The 18,300-nt window shown below is 47.6% G+C and overlaps 1 long non-coding RNA gene across 2 annotated transcripts in view; it reads right to left on the reverse strand.

Annotated features, from left to right (window-relative positions):
• The window catches only part of LOC130150400 (uncharacterized), an 87,775-nt gene that overhangs the window by 67,873 nt on the left and 1,602 nt on the right, over positions 1-18,300 (reverse strand). Inside the window, exons 2-3 of one of the 2 annotated variants that reach the window (XR_008822223.1) lie at positions 14,112-14,229; positions 2,584-2,855 (exon numbers count right to left, since the gene is read on the reverse strand). This is a non-coding gene — a long non-coding RNA (uncharacterized LOC130150400). The remainder of the gene's footprint in view (positions 1-2,583; positions 2,856-14,111; positions 14,230-18,300) is intronic. The other variant, XR_008822222.1, reaches the window with a different exon arrangement.

Consider the following 18,300-nt stretch of genomic DNA (forward strand, 5'->3'; position numbering starts at 1 on the left):
CTCCAGCATCACCCAGCAGTTTAGGGAGGCAGAGGATCACAGTCACGGGAGGCCAGGAGCTCAGAGCGTTAACTGCTTCACCAGATTGCCTCGCTTTTTGTAAAAAAAAGGTGAAGATGAAGCCTCACAGCTCATCAAAAAGCCCAGAGATGGATGTGAACCCATGCAAAATACCGGCAACTCCACAGATTCAGAGAAGAGCAGTAAACATGATTAAAGGGCTGGGGAAATTGATTCCTGGGGAGGGAAAGAGAGCTAAATATGTATAGCTGCCCAGCTATACCCAGAGGAGCATACTTAACCTGCTACAAGTATTTGATGGAAGAATAATTGTCCTAGGAGGAATAAAGGTCTTACAGCTATGAAGAATAGGGTGAAATTAAAAGGATAGAGATTTAGCCTCTGATGGGCTCACTCGATAATGGAGATGCTGACCTGTCTCCCTGAGGAAAGCCTGTTGCTTCGCTCATGTGGAGCTGTCTGGGAGACAATCATTCTCTGGTACGGCAGTGGGCTCTGGAGGTTTTCCCAGCCCTATTTACTTGGTTTCTGTGGACTAACAGAGGTTTCCTGTCTCAGTAGCCTGTCACCAGGGGTCAGGTGGGTTTTTGTTTTATAAATTCCGATGACAGCTAAGGGATACCTGGCAAATCTGTATCACTGGAGAGTCTAACCAAACATCCACCTCCAGAGACACAAAGCTACGGTGATAATAGACAATGCCTCCAGCCCTTCACTCTAGAGGAAGAGGCATTGTTATCCTTGTCAGAAAACTGAGGGACTGAAATCTAGCTTTTCTTATCATTAAGGAGATATTGCAGATGGGTGTTTGCTGTAAAACATCACGATGGCAGAGCACAGAATCACGCGATCTGAAAGCAGGAAAAAATATAGCAGTTGTGAGAAGAGGCTGTTGCGGTGCAGAAAGGAGGCTTCACTACACAGAGGTGGTGAGCAAAGGCTTAGCCCACCCAGTGCCTCGCACGCCACTGCCTGCTGCTGAACACAATGAGATCAAGCGGTCTGGGCTTGGCACCTAAGGGAACCAAGGGCACTGCATCCACCTACCTCAGGCAGTGGAAGATGGCCCATCCCTTGAACATTCATTGATTTATGCAGTAAGGATACAGAGTGTTGGACAAAAACTGCCTGTCTACAATGTGAAAGGAAGCGTCTGTAGGGAACAGGCAGAGAGCAGGGGCCAAAGGCATCACTGAGACCACCTTTGTGCAGGGCGTTCTTCATGGATCTCCAGTCCTCAGAGTATCTTGCGCCCCACACTTGCAGGATGGGGTCTGTACCTTTTCCCATCTCCCCAAACCCAGAGTATTTTCTGCATGCATTGGCAAGGGTTGTCATTATAACCTGCTGTCTCCTCTGAACTGCTCACGGTCTTCTACTGGGAGAAACTATTTTTCCACCTGTTTCTAACCTTCAGTCTCCTCTGCCTAGCACCAAGACAAAGGAACACAATGGTTTTGGGAGAGCGTTACCTGTTTTCTACACCTGCTTTCCTCGCCTTTCGGGCTTGTTCTCATACTCAGAGAAAACCTACCCTAAGGCCATATCTGTTATCCATTTGCTTTAACTAAAATATCCTGACCTGAAGCGCATGCCTGCTAACCTGCAAGCATTTTAAGGGAATACACCATGGTACAAGATTCTGCTTTGCTCTGCTCTGCACTCCTGGGTCTAATATATACTGTGTTTCACATCAGGCAACACAAGAAATGTGGGACTGGAGCAGGGATTGAACTAAAAAACTTCCAGTTTTCATCTCCTGTGACATGACAAATGTGTCCAGCACCATTTCCAAAACATTGTTTGATAAAATAGAGGTCACGCAGGTAGATGCTGTGATCAGAAGAGGCGAAATATGGCTGTGATGGAACAAAAGTATGAGAAACCACGAAGCGAGAAGACTTGGATTTAGGTTTTCATTAGGGTTTTGATACCACAGCAGTATGAGTGAGAAGAAGGACTTAACCATTTGCTTCCGTTAGACACTACCTGGGATAGGCTTTGCTTGGCAGAACGCTGCTTCTCCCCTGAAACATTTGTGACTGTCGCGATAAGAGAGCTCTGCAGGGCAGGGGTGACAGCCCTGCCTCCAGGAGGCCAGCCGAAATTTCCCTTCCGAGTTCCCTGTGGGAAGAACTGCGGAACACCTCACCCAGGCTGTTACAGCTTTGCACAGAAGACATTCCCAGACTGTGTAGAGATCTAGTGGTTCTCTGTCCTTATTTTCTGTCCCTCGCACATTAGCCATACTAGACTTACTTACAATAGTATAAGGCCTCGTAGCTCACTCTGTGTGGGTTTGGTGACATACCCACAGTCACAAATATCAGGATGTCATGTCCTCTTCCAGCTGTAGCCAAGAAGACATCATTGCTTAGTCAAGTCTGCTGACCAAGATGCTCCTGTAAGCAATCTCATCCCCATTTCAGGCAGAAGGAGCTGTCTTAGCTTTAATAACAGGTCATTGCTAAGCCAGTTCAGATGGCTAAAACATCTTGTTGGGATCCTGATAAAAAAAAATATTAAACAAAAGCCAGGAGGTAGGTATGAAAAGAAACTTACCGAGGCAGAGGGGCAATGGCAGAAAGCTGGAGTCAGTGCGCCCTTCGCCCAGCACAGCAGCAGCTGGGAAAGTTTGTGTGATCTGTGCCTCAGCGTGACAAGTTCTGGAAATGGAAGCTCATGATTTCAGGAACGTTGGGAACAGCAGCCGGTCTGCTGTAACAAGCTCCAGCAAACTACTTGCTTCCGTCTTTCCCTCTCTTCCCATTCTTCCTTGGAGTGCAGGAAAGTCAGCCCACCTGGTTTGCAGAGCCTGTCACCCAGCCTTCAGCCTGGAAGAACAAGCGTTTCCTTGTAGGATGTCAGCAGCACATGTTTCTTGGAGACTGAAGGGCAGGTGGTACTGCCTTATAAATCATCTAAACATGCCTAGTGTGATAAATGCCTGCTGTATTTTGCATAACATCTGGGACAGCACGGGAGAGACCTTAGGGGCTGGGAAGGAGCAGAACGTGAATGTTTTCTGAACATTATGAATTGACAAAGACAGAGATGGTGTCACCATATGGTCAAAGAAACAGTCAGAGATGCCCAGTCCACCTCCTCTGAGGGGAAAGGCAACGGCCGGGGCAGGGATGCACAGTAACCAGAGAGTATTTATTCTCTTTGGTTTTGTCAGTATTTGACAGCGTTAAGAATTGTGTGGTCTCTGTGTGGCAGGCTGAAAGGACTGAGGGCAGGTGAGAGAGGAGGAGGAATTGTGTGGCTTTCAGATGGACTAGTAGGTTAATTCCTCTGGGGTTAAAAGGAAGAAGATGAGGAACAGCAGAAACTGGCATGGGGAAAAGAGCTTCCAGGAATTACTACAACAGCAACAGGGATCAGGACAAAGAACATTTAAACAATGAAATCTGAAAGAGTTTGAAGCCTGAGCACTGATTGTAACACCTTAGTTTGACCAAACTATCTTGAACTCTTTCCATCTATTCCTGCATATTAAACATGATAGGACATCTCTTGTCACAGAGGACACCTCCTGTTTCAACCCTCCATGCTTCCAGTCCTCCCCCTAACACCCAGCTCCCACCCAAACTGGAAGAGAACCCATTAGAGTGTATTTCCAGCAGGAATTTGAAGGCATTGCTTAGCACAGCCTCAGGGAGCACTGAATCCATCTTCCTTATCACACCCTGTGTGATGGCATCATCATTCTTGCCTGTGACACCAGTGCCCCAGCCCATGGATAGAGCTGATTGAATCCCAGGCACATCTGAACCCCAAAGGAAAAAGGCATGGAGAAACCTCAGGAACCTCATCTAGCTTAACCCTTGCCATGAGGTAAGACCAACTAGAAGTAAACCACACCTGGCGAATAGCCACCTAATCTGCCCTTAAAAAGCTTTCCAGTGGAGTCTCCACACTCTCCCCAGGCAACCCATTTTGGCCTTTCACTACTACAGCCATATTATTTCTAGCCTGAAAATCTTCCTTGCTGCAATTTAAGCCCATCATTTTTTGCCCTGTCCACCATGGATGAGAAGAACACTTTATGGTCTTTTTCCTTGCAGCGGATTTTTATATACTGGAAGACCGTTACCACCTTCCCCCTTCAGCCTTCTTTTCTGTAGGCTAATAAACCCAAATCCACTCAATCTTTTTTTCATAGGTCATATTTGCCAGAACACTGATTATTCTCATTACTACTCTCTGGACTCTCTGCTCAGGCTCCTGCTTTCTTTAAGAGTAGTGGTGGGGGAAAAAGAAAATTAAAAAGGCATGCCCACATACTTCTGCGAATGGGTGTTTGGGTTCACTGCATTTCTACTGATCCTAAGTCAGCACCATGTTTTCATTGGATTATTTTCTCTTAATTTCTCTTCTGTCATTCTTTTGTTGCTTCCCAAAGACATTCATGATAGTTCCTGGCTCTTCCCAACACAACAGCCCGCACTGCCTGCCTAGGCCTGGCGGCTTGTAGCACAAAAGTGGACTTCCCCATGACGTTGCAGTGCCGCACACTGGGCAGTAGATGAAACAAAGGTTTGTCAGCCCAAGCTCAAATAATGGCAAAGCAGCCCTAAAAGATTGCAGTGTCTACATTTGGGTCCCATTATTCAGAAATTTGCTTTGTCACCAGGTGAGATTTAAGGATAAAAGAATATGCTCACTTACATACAAGGATTTGCAATAATGAAAGTGAGTAGTAAAAAGATAGAACAATGGTATTACGATCACATTTAACTTAAGAATTCTACGTTGTGATTTCAGGATTGTTTTCTCCAGTCCCTATCCCTCCAGATGAATCAGAATTGGAAGCAAAAGGTTTGCAAGACAGGCACTTCCAGGAAAGTTGCTTTGCCTCCATTGTTTGTACCAAAATAGAGTACTATCATTGCTCCAAGTTCTCTTTTTTTAACATCTGAAACATGCCACAAAATTAATACAATTCACCAGTAATTGTTATAAAGTCTAATGCTTTGTAATGCTCTAAAACCTTTATGTGTTTGGAAATGTCTTCATCATCCAATCTGGGCCGTTATTTCCTGAAACGTCAACGTTACTAAAAGCAAACATGACCAAGAGTATGAGCCAATGCACCTTTGCTCTTGCTGTCTCTGTTTTTATTTCTGCTGCTATTATAAACCGGTCTGGTGTGGAACACACTGGATTCGTTAACCCCCACATGAAGCTGGCATCTGGAGCTGGCCAGGGAGGAAATATGGCAAGTGAGCCAAGGGGGTAATATATTATTATTATTTCATTACCAACAGGTGATACCCATAGGGGGTAGATGAAGGGGTGGAAGAGTGAACAGGGAGCAGTCACAGAACTGGGACATGGAGACAACCGTGGCCAATGAGTGTAAGGGAAGGAAGGCTGAGCTCCAATTTTAACAACATTGTGAGAAAGAGAGGAGCAGCACAAACCAGTAGCCAACGCCTTTTGCTCCCTGTAGACACTTGTAATGAGATGCCACATCATATTTGTTATTAATCTCCACGGCACTCCCAGGCAAGCTGCTCCTATACAGCTTTCCTTCATGCACTCCCAGAAGCTGCTCCTGTAGAGCTTTCCTTCACACAAGGACCACATGCAGCACGTCTCCTCCCAGCTGGGCTCAGCTTAGAAGCTTTCAATGCATTTGGGGGAAAAGAGCAAGAGCAGGGTGGGCTTTGCAAAAAGCCCTTCATTGCCCCACTTCAAGGTTCTTGCAGAAGTGCTGTCCAGGGCTTCCAGCGCAGAACAGGAACAATTTCAGTTTCTTTTTTTTTTTTTTAATTACCTTGGATTCAGCGTTGGCTCCTTTCCTTGGATTCGGTGTCAGACGAGCTTCGGAAGTCAGTTCCACTTCCAGCTTTGCCAAAGCAAAGCCAGTTCCTGCTGCTGCAAAGAAGTGGTAGGGAGCAGTTTCTGTTGCCTGTGCCAAGTAGAAGCACGGAGCTGCTCTCTGCATACTGCTCACCAGGGGAAACAGGCACACAGGGCTGCTCACAGCATTTGCATAGATGGGTAGGAGCCAGCCAGAAGGTCCCTGCAGCAGGACAAGGTATGCACAGAAGGGGCAAGCTGGTCTTAAAATGGGGCAATGCAGTGCAGAACAGCATCTAGATGAGCACCAAATAGGGGATAGTTAGCAACATCTCCACGTGAACCTGAAAGCATATTCACTCAAGGTGTAGTTACTGTTTTCCCAGGAGGACTTGTTAGTAGTAGCACCGTGTAAAACGCTATGGAGTAAAGGCATAAAGGCATGCTGTGCCTAGCTGCGAGGCGCTTCCAGGCAGATGAACATTTAGCACCTCGAATATATAAATACCCTTGTTATATAACAAGGTTTGAGTTATGTTTCTTACAGTCTTGGTGAAAATCGATCACAGCTCAGCCTCTCCGTGGATATCATTGCAGAAGTGCAATGACTCTCTCCAACGGCTGCCAAACCTTCCCATGCACACGCCCTAGTGTCACCCCTCTTGCCCTCGGCTGCTGCAGTCCTTGAGGATGGTGGATTTCAAGCCTTTACTTCTGCTTTGCAGAGCCCAGGAGCACTGCTGGAATCCAGCAGCCCTTTCCCAAGCACAAGCCCTTTCCCAGGCTCCCTCTGCAGCAGGTGACAATAACCCTTCTCCATACCGTTGTTCAGAAAGGAATGTTTTTTTCACAGACTATTCATTGACATATAGCTCCCACAGCTAATCCTGAAGTGCTTTCTAACACCATAAAGTATACACGTTACAGAGATTAGAGCTGAACAAATATTTCACTGTAAATCATTTATTCAATAAGTTTCATATGGTGGTGGGGTTTTTTTTCCCTCTTTGGGAACTGTCTGCAAACTGAAAGCCAAATTCCCAAATTCATTCATTAGTCAGAATTGCCCATGAATTTCTCCTGCAGATAGTTTTTGCCCTGCAGGCCATTCATGGACAGTTTGTTATGAATAGCCTCAATTCAATGCTTGGTTGGTTTAGCTGCTGCAGTCATGTGGATGTGTCTCTGTTCTGAATGAAAATTCACTTTCAAATATGAACCAATATTCACAGTGAATTTCCCCCTCTGGTCACTCAGCCTGGTAGGAATCAACCTATTCAATCTAACCGGGTGGGTTAAGCTGTCCCCCTCAGCACAACAGGCTGGAAAAGGAACAGAGCGACGTCCAGTTGAAGTTGTTCTGTATCAAGGTGGGATGGGAATACCATGAAGTGTCAGGGCTGGTGTCCTCACTCTTCCCTGAAGGCTGACCACCAGAAATGACTGGGAAGATGGCTGCATCTACAGTGCGGCATCGCCTTGTGTAGCACAAGGATATATATTCTATCCCGAGAAAGATGGATGCTTTCTCCTTACTTAATATTCTCATAAAGAAGAAACATGGGTGAATTTTGAGTCACAGCCAGACCTAGCTCCCTCTTGCCAGCCGCTTTCCAGTGGGTTAATCCATTCAGCATGTTTCCAGGGTGTTTGTAAGCATCCTTCGTCTCTCTAGAGAAGGAAGTAGATGAAGTAGAACATTGTGTTGCAAACACTAGTTTGAAGTTTGAGTTACCATTCAAAAAGTCTGCAGGCTTCTCTCACCCAGTTATCTGTCTCCAGCAGATGTTCTTCACATCAGATCACTGTGTTACTGAGTGCTGCTGCCAGCACTGCCAAATCCAGCTGCTCCTCACACGGGGGCTCTGAACACTGCTGGTCCTGCTTCTCCATCAGCAGCATGCCAGGGCAGTAACACCCTAAAACATCTCAGGAGGGTAACAACAGGGACTATGTGTGTGTCTCAGCACCACTGGTGTGCCCTTAGGAAGAGATTTCACAGGCTGATGCACCATTTTTAATTGTAAGGTTTCTTTTCTTAGTTCTGAGGTTTGCATTGCTCTGTGTAGCCATTTCATGACAGAGAGGCAAATCCGAAGCCCTTCTCGGCTGGGATTTCAGATAAACACATTGGCAGCTAGGAGAGAATAGTAAATGACCCCAGCTGGAGAAAATGCTGATTTTATATTGAAAAACTCAAAGACAGAAGATGGTGGTGGGTAGAGGGAGGAAAAAGGAAAAAATACCCAAACCCAGTAAACAACTGCCAAACCTCACCATTTCATGATGAAAAACATTTCTGTTCCTTCCCTTGAAAAGCATATGTTTACTATGAAAATATTGCATGGAAATTTCATATGAACTTTTTACTGTCTTCCTTTTTTTTGCCAGAGAGTTTTGAAGGAGGTCTAGTACAGGCTGAATAACAGCTCTACGTGTCTCCAAGCTGCCATTTGAAAGGTATATTTGTATTCTTTGTACAAGAAAAGCCCCATTACAGAACCTTCAGAATGTATACAAAATAACAAAACCTTCTCTAGACCTGCATTACCTTGAGCTTTGACCACAAAACCTGTTGAGCCTCAGTCTATTCAAGACACTGCTGCCATTACCCTCTCCAACACCTTTTGCTCAAACACCTCCAGGCCCTCTCTTGACCAGTTCTCTTTCCCCTTTGCAGTCCATTTGAAGCGTTTTGCCCTCATCTTGACAACTCATCCTCCACCCACCTGTTTCTTCCATCAGCTTGCTAGCAGCACCTCTGCTGAAGCCTCTTGAGCAGTCGCCCTTTCACCTCTTCCCAAAGGGTCCTGTGGCCAAAGATGCACCCCCGACCCCTTCTGCAAAGCTGTTTTTGCCATTCTCCACACCTCTCCCTCCATGAGGTTTGGATTTTCAAGGTTTTCTTTCAAGTACCTGCGAGCAAATCCAGCGTTCCTTTGCTCCTCCAACCGCACAGACATTGCTGAGTAGGAAACTACAAAGGCACACGTGAAGCGTGCCTGCTCATTCATCTTACTGTCAGTCTTCTTGCATCCTTCAGGAGAGCAGACTCTAAACTCCTTGGAACAACTGCCATGGCCTTTTCCTGTCTTTAAAAGCTCCTACCACTTTTATCATGATAACAAATAAACAAACAAACAAACAAAGAACCAACAAAGAAAAAAAAAAAAGCAGCATTTCACCTAGGACGGAGATGAAACCTGCTTCTGGTTTGCAGCAGCAGCTGTTAAACAGTGAACAGCAAAGCTGCATCACAGCAGGGAAGAATGAGAGGGAAAAGCCTGTAGCTGCTTAAAACCACTTTGGTAGGAATTTATGGAGGTGAAATAATTTACCTATCTAACTGTAAAATTTAATCAAATGTCATGGTTTTTACTTGCGGGACACCTTGGGGTGGGAGTGGTAGGGTGTCATAGCTGTGAGTCTTGCAAAAAAAACCCCAAACCGAACTAATCTGCAAACAAAACACATGATATTTTTCACTAATTTGCAAGAAATTGTGCATTTAAAATCCGACTGCTTCCCACTGTGTGTTGCCTGCTGCCACCCCCCGCCTCGGAGCAGCTCGGCACAGCCCCTCACCCAGGCAGACCCTTCTCCCTGCAAAAGCGGGAGGGTGACAGATCCCAGCTAGAAGTGCCACTGTCTCCCTCGCCCCTTCCCAGGAAACGCAGAGGATTTTTCCTTTCTGACATACATGAAGGTTGCACCCAAGGTGACACGAATGAAGGGTGCCAGCTCCTTCCCCACGCAGCAGATTGATTACAAAGCTATTGGGCTAGAAGGGGAGAAATTGGAAGCCCGGGGTTTGGAAAGGAGCCGGGTCCTGAAGCTGCGGCGCAAAGCCCCGGCGGTCGGGAGCGAGCCGGGAGGGATCCTGGAGCGCAGGATCCGAAGCGCTGGATGTTGCTGCCCCCCGACGGTCCCTCCCCGCCAGCCGCCGGCGGCCCCGGCTCGGCTCGGCTCGGCTCGGCGCGGCTCGGCGCGGCGCGGGGGGGCTCAGCCCAGCGCCGGGGGCCGGGGGTGACAGCAGCCGGGCCAGGGCAGGGCGGGCCTGCAGAGGTGACCCTGAAAGAAAGCGTCGTTTTCGAAGGGTTTAAGTGCAGTCATGGTCTAGAGGAAAAAAGTCTATTAAAAATGACAACTCGGTGCTCTCTATTTTATTCCCTATCACTGAGATTTATTTGCTGTCCAAAGTCTCTTTTTTTCCTTTTTTCCTTTTTCCTCTGTGTTACTTTTTTTCTATTTTACTTTTTTCCCTTCCTTTTTTCTTTCTTTTTCTTTTTTCTTTTTTCTTTTTTCTTTTTTTCTTTTCTCTTTCTTTTTCCTTTTTTTCTTTTTCTTTTTTCCTTTTTTCTTTTTTCCTTTTTTTTTCTTTCTTTTTTCCTTTCCCCCCCCTTTTTCTCTCTTTTTCCTTTTGTTTTCTCCTTTCCCTCCCTTCTTTTTCTTTTCTTTTTTTTTTTTTTTCTTTTGTTCTTTTCTTTTTTTCCTTTTTTCTCCAAACTACAGGCTCCACCTGGCAACTGAACATCCAGCTCTGGTTCTGACACCTTGCAGTAAGGGTACACGTTGATAGCTGGGGCTGCTACCTTGGCATCCCCCCAGACCAAAGTCCACAAGATATCCACACAGGATAATCTGCCCGCATCGTATCGGGGCAAGCTTCTTCCAAGCATTGGCTCCTGCTCGCTCAGCCCACACTTTGCCCAGCCACAACTCATCTCCATGGCCTGCCTGGCCTCCTTGCTAAGCCTTGCTGGCAGGAGAGCTCAGGAACAGGGCTGGCTGTTTTCATGACACATTTTATTTGCTATCCTTGATGAGTGACAGGTGACGTGAACGCTGCTTTATATCTCCATTTACATCTCTCTTAGAGGAGGGGTGGGGGAATGTGGATCTAGATTCTCGCATCATTTGGGACGCCAGGGGTTGGTACCAGCATTCCCACAGAAGCTCTGCGCCTCGGAGGCAGGGCAAACACCGAGATACGCAGCTGCCCATCGCACGAGGTGTGATGGCGAGGTGTGCTGCCTCACCACGGATTTACGGAGGAGTGGGCAGGACTAAGTTGTTCTTTTAAGAGGTGGTAGAACGAAGTCTTTGGGTACTGGTGGAATGATGGGCCTCACTGTATAGCCAGGCTCCTGAATTCCCTCAGAGACCCACACTAGGGCTAAATGGCCCTCACCACAAAACTGGGAAAATTGAGAGAGATGAAGGCATTTGGGAGGAGGCAGAAGATGGATGAGCAGAGGAAGGAAGGATGGGGGAAAGGCCTTAGACCTGAAAGCCAGAGAGTGAGGGGAACTGGAGGAGAGGCTTCAGCCTCATGGACTGGGGGACCAGGACTGAAGAGGGTAAGGGACAGGGAAAAGACAGGGAGAGGGACTGGAAGAGAAGGAATGGCAGAGTCCACAAAGAGGGAACAGACTTGTCAGCAGTAGGAGAGGCAAAGCAGAGGCGGGTGACAAGAGATAAGTCCTCTCTGAGGCAAACACCAAGGGAGGGAATAGCCTGGAGAGGATATATGGATGGAAGAGAGGAAAGATGGAGAAAGCCAGAGGGGCCTACGTCTGAGAGCAGGAGGCTGAGGGAATAGGACACTGGCTTGGAAGAACAGCTGCCTTGGGGATAAGGTGGATGAGGAGGGACAGCACAGAGAAAGATGCAGCCGCCCCTGTCTGTGCGGTGGCTGTCACCGTGCAAAGGAACTGTATTGACTGTGAAGGTTCTCAACATCTTCTCAACAAATGGCTGTTTTCCCCAGCTCACCTCTGAGCACACTCCCTGACTGCAAGTTACCAACCTGCTGGGAAGCTGTTAATGCTGCAGCCATCCCGTTGGGAGCAGCCAGGGCAACAGAGCCGATGCTTCTACCTGGTACCCGGACAGCAAGAGGAACCACCACACAGTGCAGCAGTGGCCAAGTCCTGACACCAGTTCACAGAGCAGACTGGCTTTTGTGCCACTCCGTAGCTCAGCAATGTTCCTCCAGCCAGTGCAGCAAGTCCTAAACCACCCGCTGCTCCCCAAACCCAGCAGCTGGTCCCTCTTTCAAGGCCATGTGACACGATCAGCAAAGCTCTCCACTTCGTACAAGAAGCACCAGAAACATGAAACCCATCGCTCCCTCTTTTTCTCCAAGTAGCAAAACATTTGTCTTTCCATCCAGGTCTGTGGAGGGCTCGGGGGTTAGCTGGGTGCCCCCAGCTCCCAGCCATAGCTGGGGGATGGGACTGCTAGCCAGCTGTACGCTGACCGCAGCTCTGCCTGTGGAGGTCATACCCGGCTCTCCTGTGCTTAATGAACACTCCCAGCATTGAGTTTGCTAGATGCTAGCTAAAACCGGCCCCCCATGGCTTTCTCGTCCACAGGATGAAGCCACCAGGCTTGCCAAAGGTGACTGGAATGGAATTAAATCCCTTCTTGCATTTCTGAAGAGCTACTCTGAGTGTAGCTGGTCATCTACCTCGAGCAGCTGCAGCCCCGACAGAGGAGAGCGAAGGAACGAGGCAGTCCTGAAGACAGGTTAGCACTAAGGAAAACCCTAGTCTCTGGTTGCAAGTAAATGAATGATAAGTACAGAGATCTGTGTATTCCTAGCATACCCCCTCTGCAGCATCCCCAGGGCTGGCAATGCACATATGAAGAAATATGTAGATTATCCTTAAAAAATAAAACTTTTATAAGGTGGTCAGTCAGAACCAATATTGGAAGCATTCCCTTTTATCCCTGTGCCTAGTAAAACTGTGGACTCTCTGAGCAGAGATCTTTAAAAGCAGGTTAACCATCTATCAGCAAGCAATTAAATATAGTTCAACCTCTTAGGTTGGACCCCATGGGGTTGCTTGGGCATGTGCGCACGTGCAGGTGTGTGTAGATTAGATGATATTTTTGAAGGCATTCTCAAGCTTGTTCTTTACAATGATATCAGTTTTCCAGGTGGGGAACAAAAGTTTCAGAGAGACTAAAGCTAACATTTTCAGGCTCAGACTCCGATGTTCGGATTAACCAAGGGGTCTGCCTCCGACACGCACTCTAATATCCAGCTGTGGCCCCCCAGGATGGGTGTCTGAATTCCTACATCCCTCAGGTCATGCAGCAAGTCAATGACAAGCTGAGAGTGAAACGCAGATCTGACTAGTTCCTCAGCAGCCAGTTTGCTGGACCACAAGTGCCCCATGTATTTGTCTTCATTTAACATGCTTTTTTTTTCTAGCCTCTTGAGTAATTTCCTTCCCTTACAGGATATAAATCACACACCTACAAAGTAAAGAATTATTCAAAGAACATTTATATTTAAGCTCAGAAAGGAGTTTGAATTTAACTCCCTGGTGGCTGAGATTTGACTGGCTGGTGAATATAACTTGGCTTCACTATATGAAGATGTTTTATGGCTTCAATACTCGCTGGCCTGCAAACCAGTGTTCAGTACACTGGGGTGCTCCTGTGGGTGAATACCCTTGCCTCGAGTTAACTTAACACTGCCTGCATTCATTTCACCTAAATCGAACTACGAACTAACGAACTACGCTGCTCTCAGCCCCCAATGCACACATGCACACATCAGCCTTTGCCCCAAGTTAACTCCTTCAGTTTAACAGCTTCATTTCATTGCACGCCACTCAGCTGGAACAAGGGAACAGAGGTTTCTCTTCTCTAAGTCACACCACAATTTCATTTTGTCCCCGATCCTATTTCTGATAAAGACTGGGGAGGAAATGCAGGAGTGGAGCCATTCCCAGTGACTTCAATAGCATTGATAGTAGCAAGTGTTAAAGGTAACCTGTTGGTATGAAACAGGATACTCTTCCTGTTTGTGAAGTATAGCTTTGCAGCAGAAACATCACCAGAAGCTTTAAATGAGCAGCAAAAAGGACCTAAAATAAATTAATACATTGGGAAGAATCATAGTGACCATGCTCTAAACAGCCTTGCACCTAGTATCTGTTCTCTCCCACTCCTACCCTGTGTAGCTGTTGCACTTCTGAGGGCTGTTCCCTCTGTGTTTCTCTTTAACAAGCAGCGGATTTGCAACAGATCTGAGTGACACAAGTCTAATGCTGCGACTTACGCTTACGAGAACCGAAATACAATGCAAAGATGCATGGCCATTCCATCTACAAAACAGACAGTCACCAATAACTTCCCAAAATCTTTGTAAAAGAAAGCAAAACAAAAATCTACAGCCCAAGAATCCTTTGTGGCCAAAAATAATAATAATAAAAAAATATTTTAAACTTTCAGAAACTGATTTGATCAATTGTAATACAGACCTTGGACTCCATGCCTAGAAATAGGACACGGCCATCAGGCACCGCAGCTCCCTCGCAGGCAGCAGACAAGGAACTTCAGTTGAATGAAAGGTTCGATGTACTGTGTATCTGGTGTGTGCTGGGGAGAGATGGGGCACAATGTTTATATGGAAGCCCAGCTGAAAGGCTACCAGAAAAGCCCCGTGGGCTGTAAGCTCTTGACTTGACCGACAAAAATAGAAATGAGGGCACGACACAGAAATCCCCAGTATAAGCTGTATTCCAAAGGCAAACAATATTTGTCGAATAGCTGGGCTTAACACCACAGTTGGTTTGGACATTTCACAGACCAGCTTTTGGTAAACACAGATATGGAACCAAGCTCTGATTTCGAATATCTCAGGAGCCCACTGCCTGGGGCTGGAGAGGGTTCTCTGCAAAACGAAAAGCTTTGGAGTCTGGTGACATCTAAAATCTCTTAAGGTCATGTTTCCTATTTCCCACCCACATGTAGCTGAAAAGAAAATCAAACTTGGGAGGTTTGCATACAATGAATAAAAAAAAATCAGCTTGCCCTTTGAACCAGAGCCCCACCAAACGTGCCTGAGCAAGTTCTTTCATATCTGAATGCAAACTCTGGATGTCCTTGATGTTGCAACTAACTGGGCCCGTTACTGAGCGTGGACATGGGCACTGGTTTCACAAGGAGCCTTAGAACCCCAGAGCTGCTTGGCAGGCATGTAAGATCTCGTTTGCAGCGGCTCTCACCCTGGGGGCTCCCCCAAGCTCTGAAGCATTGCCTCAGCAAGGAGAAGCAAACTCAACCAGGCAGCTCCTCCCAACCTCAACAGCAAGGCAGGACAAATTTAAGTCAGCTGTGAGCCCATCAGGAGTCAGTTGCTCCGGTGGATAGAGTTAAATAAGGAAGCAGCAGCTCCTTACAGTGTTTCTGTCCCATCTCTTCCCTAGCATGGCACATGTACCAGCCCATTCCCCGTGTTTTTGAATCCCAGACCATCATAACATGAGGAGGAATGGGAAGGCAGGTGAAAACCATTTGCTTGTGGGACTCACACAAAGCACTCAAGCCTTCCCACCACAGCACAGCACACACCACAGTTGTGAGGGCAGACCCTAAGTAACAATCTTGGGGATGGAAAAAAAGGAAGAGGTGTTGATAGCCAGGGCGCAGAGCACTGAATTCTTTGCAGGACCAGAAGGAAAACCAACCTAGGAGCTACTCCGGAGGTGCAGCCTGGTGCAGGCGAGCTGGCCAGCTGCTGTGGTTCTTCATCCCTCCGGAGGATGTCACCGTAGAGCCACCAAACAGAGCCGAGCTTGGTGACCCAAATGCGGAGCGAGCGAGTATGCCCAGTGCTCAGCTGCTCTGAGGGCAGGAGCCCCCGACCCCCCTGTTTACACACACCGCCACCACCACCACCCCCCCAGAAGTAACCAACTTTCCCTAGACCAGCGTGCAACTTGTGGAAGGACAGACGCAGCAAAACCCACCGTGATCTGAGAGATGTGCAACAGGTTAGCCTGGAAAACAACTGCGATGAGTGCTCTGGGTGGCTGGGGGAGTGAAGGCACTGGGTGTCCGCACACCTTACGTGCCCGCGTTCAACCTCTTTTGGTGGCCCTGAGCATGGATGGGTGAGTGGAGGATGCGCCCACCCACCAGATGGGAAAGGAAAAGTGTGACTGTGGAGACTGTGTTCACAGACAGCAGGAACAGGCTGCCTTCTGCAGCCATGGAGCAAACCAGGGAAGAGCTGGTGGGAGGTCCACGTGCTTGCTCACCCTTTTCACCCATTTCTGTGGTTTGCGTCACGAAAAGGTGGTCCTTGGTTTTACGTGTATTTGTGCCAGCACCAAACCACAGCCGAAAGGAAGAAGCACTAATGGGTGTTCATGGCACATTTCTGCGATAGTTTCTATCCCTCATGGTACATCTTAACTTTTAAGAGTTTAAAGCCACACTGGCTTTTCTACTTTTTCTAATTTTAGCCTCTGCTGCCCTTGGTCCTTCATGTGGGACACAGGGGCACACGTGTGCCTTCACCACAAGCCTCAGCTCGAGAAGACAGAAGAGGATCACGAGTGGAAATGCTGTACAGTGATGTAGAGCATTAAAAAAAGTCTCTAGGCTACTGTGCAACCTTAGAAATTCCACAGCTTAAAAGTACTGCTGGTGTAACCTACATCACGCCCCTCCCCATCTCAAATACCCACATGGACAATGACCTGGTGATTGCCATACATAGCTTGCCAAAGTGTCCTGAGATCCTTAAAAAAAACAAAACCAACACCCCCACCCCCCAAAAAAAAACCCACAACCAACTACCTGAGAAATTCTGCTCTTATTAATAGTACCCAGGAAGCTGGCAGGCAGGCTGTGGGGCTCAGCCCCCAAACACAGTGGGTTTCAATGCAAGAAGCTGAACTGCAGAGCCTCTGGGCTTTACTCCATCAGGTCCCTCAGCCAACGCTTCTCTGTGCGCATGCACCACGTCGGTTTTCCCATTAAAGCGTATCAGCTGGAAGCAAGTCATCATCCCTCCCCCAAGTATGATTTAATAAGTCCAAATCCAGGAGCTGACCCAGACTACATCCAGTGCTAAAGAATCACTTGCCAGCCAGCCGTGCGTCTTAATCTCCTCTCTTTGCTGCTATTTGTTTTGGGGGGTGGTATTGTTTGTTGATTTTTTTTATTTTTTTTTTACATGGATAGATTAACTTTCCTGCCAATCCACTTTCTCATTCAAACATGTTACAGAGGAAGTGGGAGGAAGGAGGGAATCAGGGAAAAAACAACGAGCAGAAAATGGCATTAGAAGGCTTAGTGAAGGGTCTGATCTTCAGCCACGCACACTGTCCCGTTCCTACACATCAGCTGTGCTCTATAAAGCAGGGCAGGCTGTACCACGGGGAAAGGAATGGTGGGTTTTAGCTGTCGTTTTCTATGGAAACTCATCAGAGAAAATATGCCAGAGCCCTAGAGTCGGGAAGGCCCAAGGCTACCACGTTTCTCCTCCCCCCAAAAATACATTCACCAACCTGTGCCCAAAGCCCTTGCCACATTTTACTCCCCACTCCCCCTCCGCGCTCTGTAGGAGACCTGATGAAACTTTCTGCACTGCCCACCAGTGGCAACGGGAGCTCTGGGCCAGTGCCAGGCTCAGGAAATGCCTTGCATGGGCTTTCCCGTGCTCAGGAGGTCACAGACCTCTCAGTCACATTGTCCCAGCACTTGCAATGTGCAGAGGCAGACACAGAAGAAAATAATCTGAGAAAAAAGAGCCACAGCCTTTCACTGTCCCGGCTTTCAAGGCTTGCTTTGTCCCTGATGTTCATCCGCTCCCCACGTGAGGAGAGATGTAGCTCAGTGATGCTGAATTCCCTCTCTCAACACCCATATTCCTGACCCTCATCAGCACATCTGTAACAAGGGCAGATGTGTAGAGCAGAGTGTTACAGCAGAGCTGCAGCAAGGGCACCGTGGGGAAGCCCTGCTTTGCTGGCATCAGGAGAACAAGCCGCCGGCAGGACAATCAGCAGCACTTGGAAAAAGCACAGAGAGAAGGGCAACTCAGTCATCAATACTCACACCAGCTCGGCCCCAGGCGCCCCTTTAACAGAGGCTGTATGAATAACAGGGACCTGCTGGGTTTGCTCTGAAGCGGCCATGTGAAAGAGATCCGCTTCCTCCGTTTTCCCTGCCCTCTGCCTTATAAGTGTTCAAAACCCTCTTAAGACAAGAACCATTTTGGGTGCACTTGCTGTTGGCACACACATGCCCAGACCCATCCACTTGCTCGCGAACCAGCAGCACCATGGCTGGGAGAAGCCCAGTTAGCGAGCGGACACACAAAGGCACTTGCACGCCTACAGTAGATGAAGCTGGGATGCAAAATGTCGCTTCCCAGAAAAATCCAGTAACCTACAAAAATTTACCAATGCGTTCGACGAAACCAGAAATATAGTACGAAAATTCCCCTGATATTTTCCCTTTTTGAAAGGGGGAGAGGATAAAAAAAACCCTCAGTTTGATTTCCTCTGCCCAGTACCAAATTGATCTCCCAGTCACCTCAGTCCTGGTGCCATCTGAGGCTACCCTGATTTGAGATACTCTTCATGAGGACCTAAACCATGATATAAGGAGGACTGATCTCCTGAGCATCCCAGGTCCTCATGGGGAAGACAAGCA

The sequence above is a fragment of the Falco biarmicus genome, chromosome 5, assembly GCF_023638135.1.
Source record: "Falco biarmicus isolate bFalBia1 chromosome 5, bFalBia1.pri, whole genome shotgun sequence".
NCBI classification, from domain to species: domain Eukaryota; kingdom Metazoa; phylum Chordata; class Aves; order Falconiformes; family Falconidae; genus Falco; species Falco biarmicus.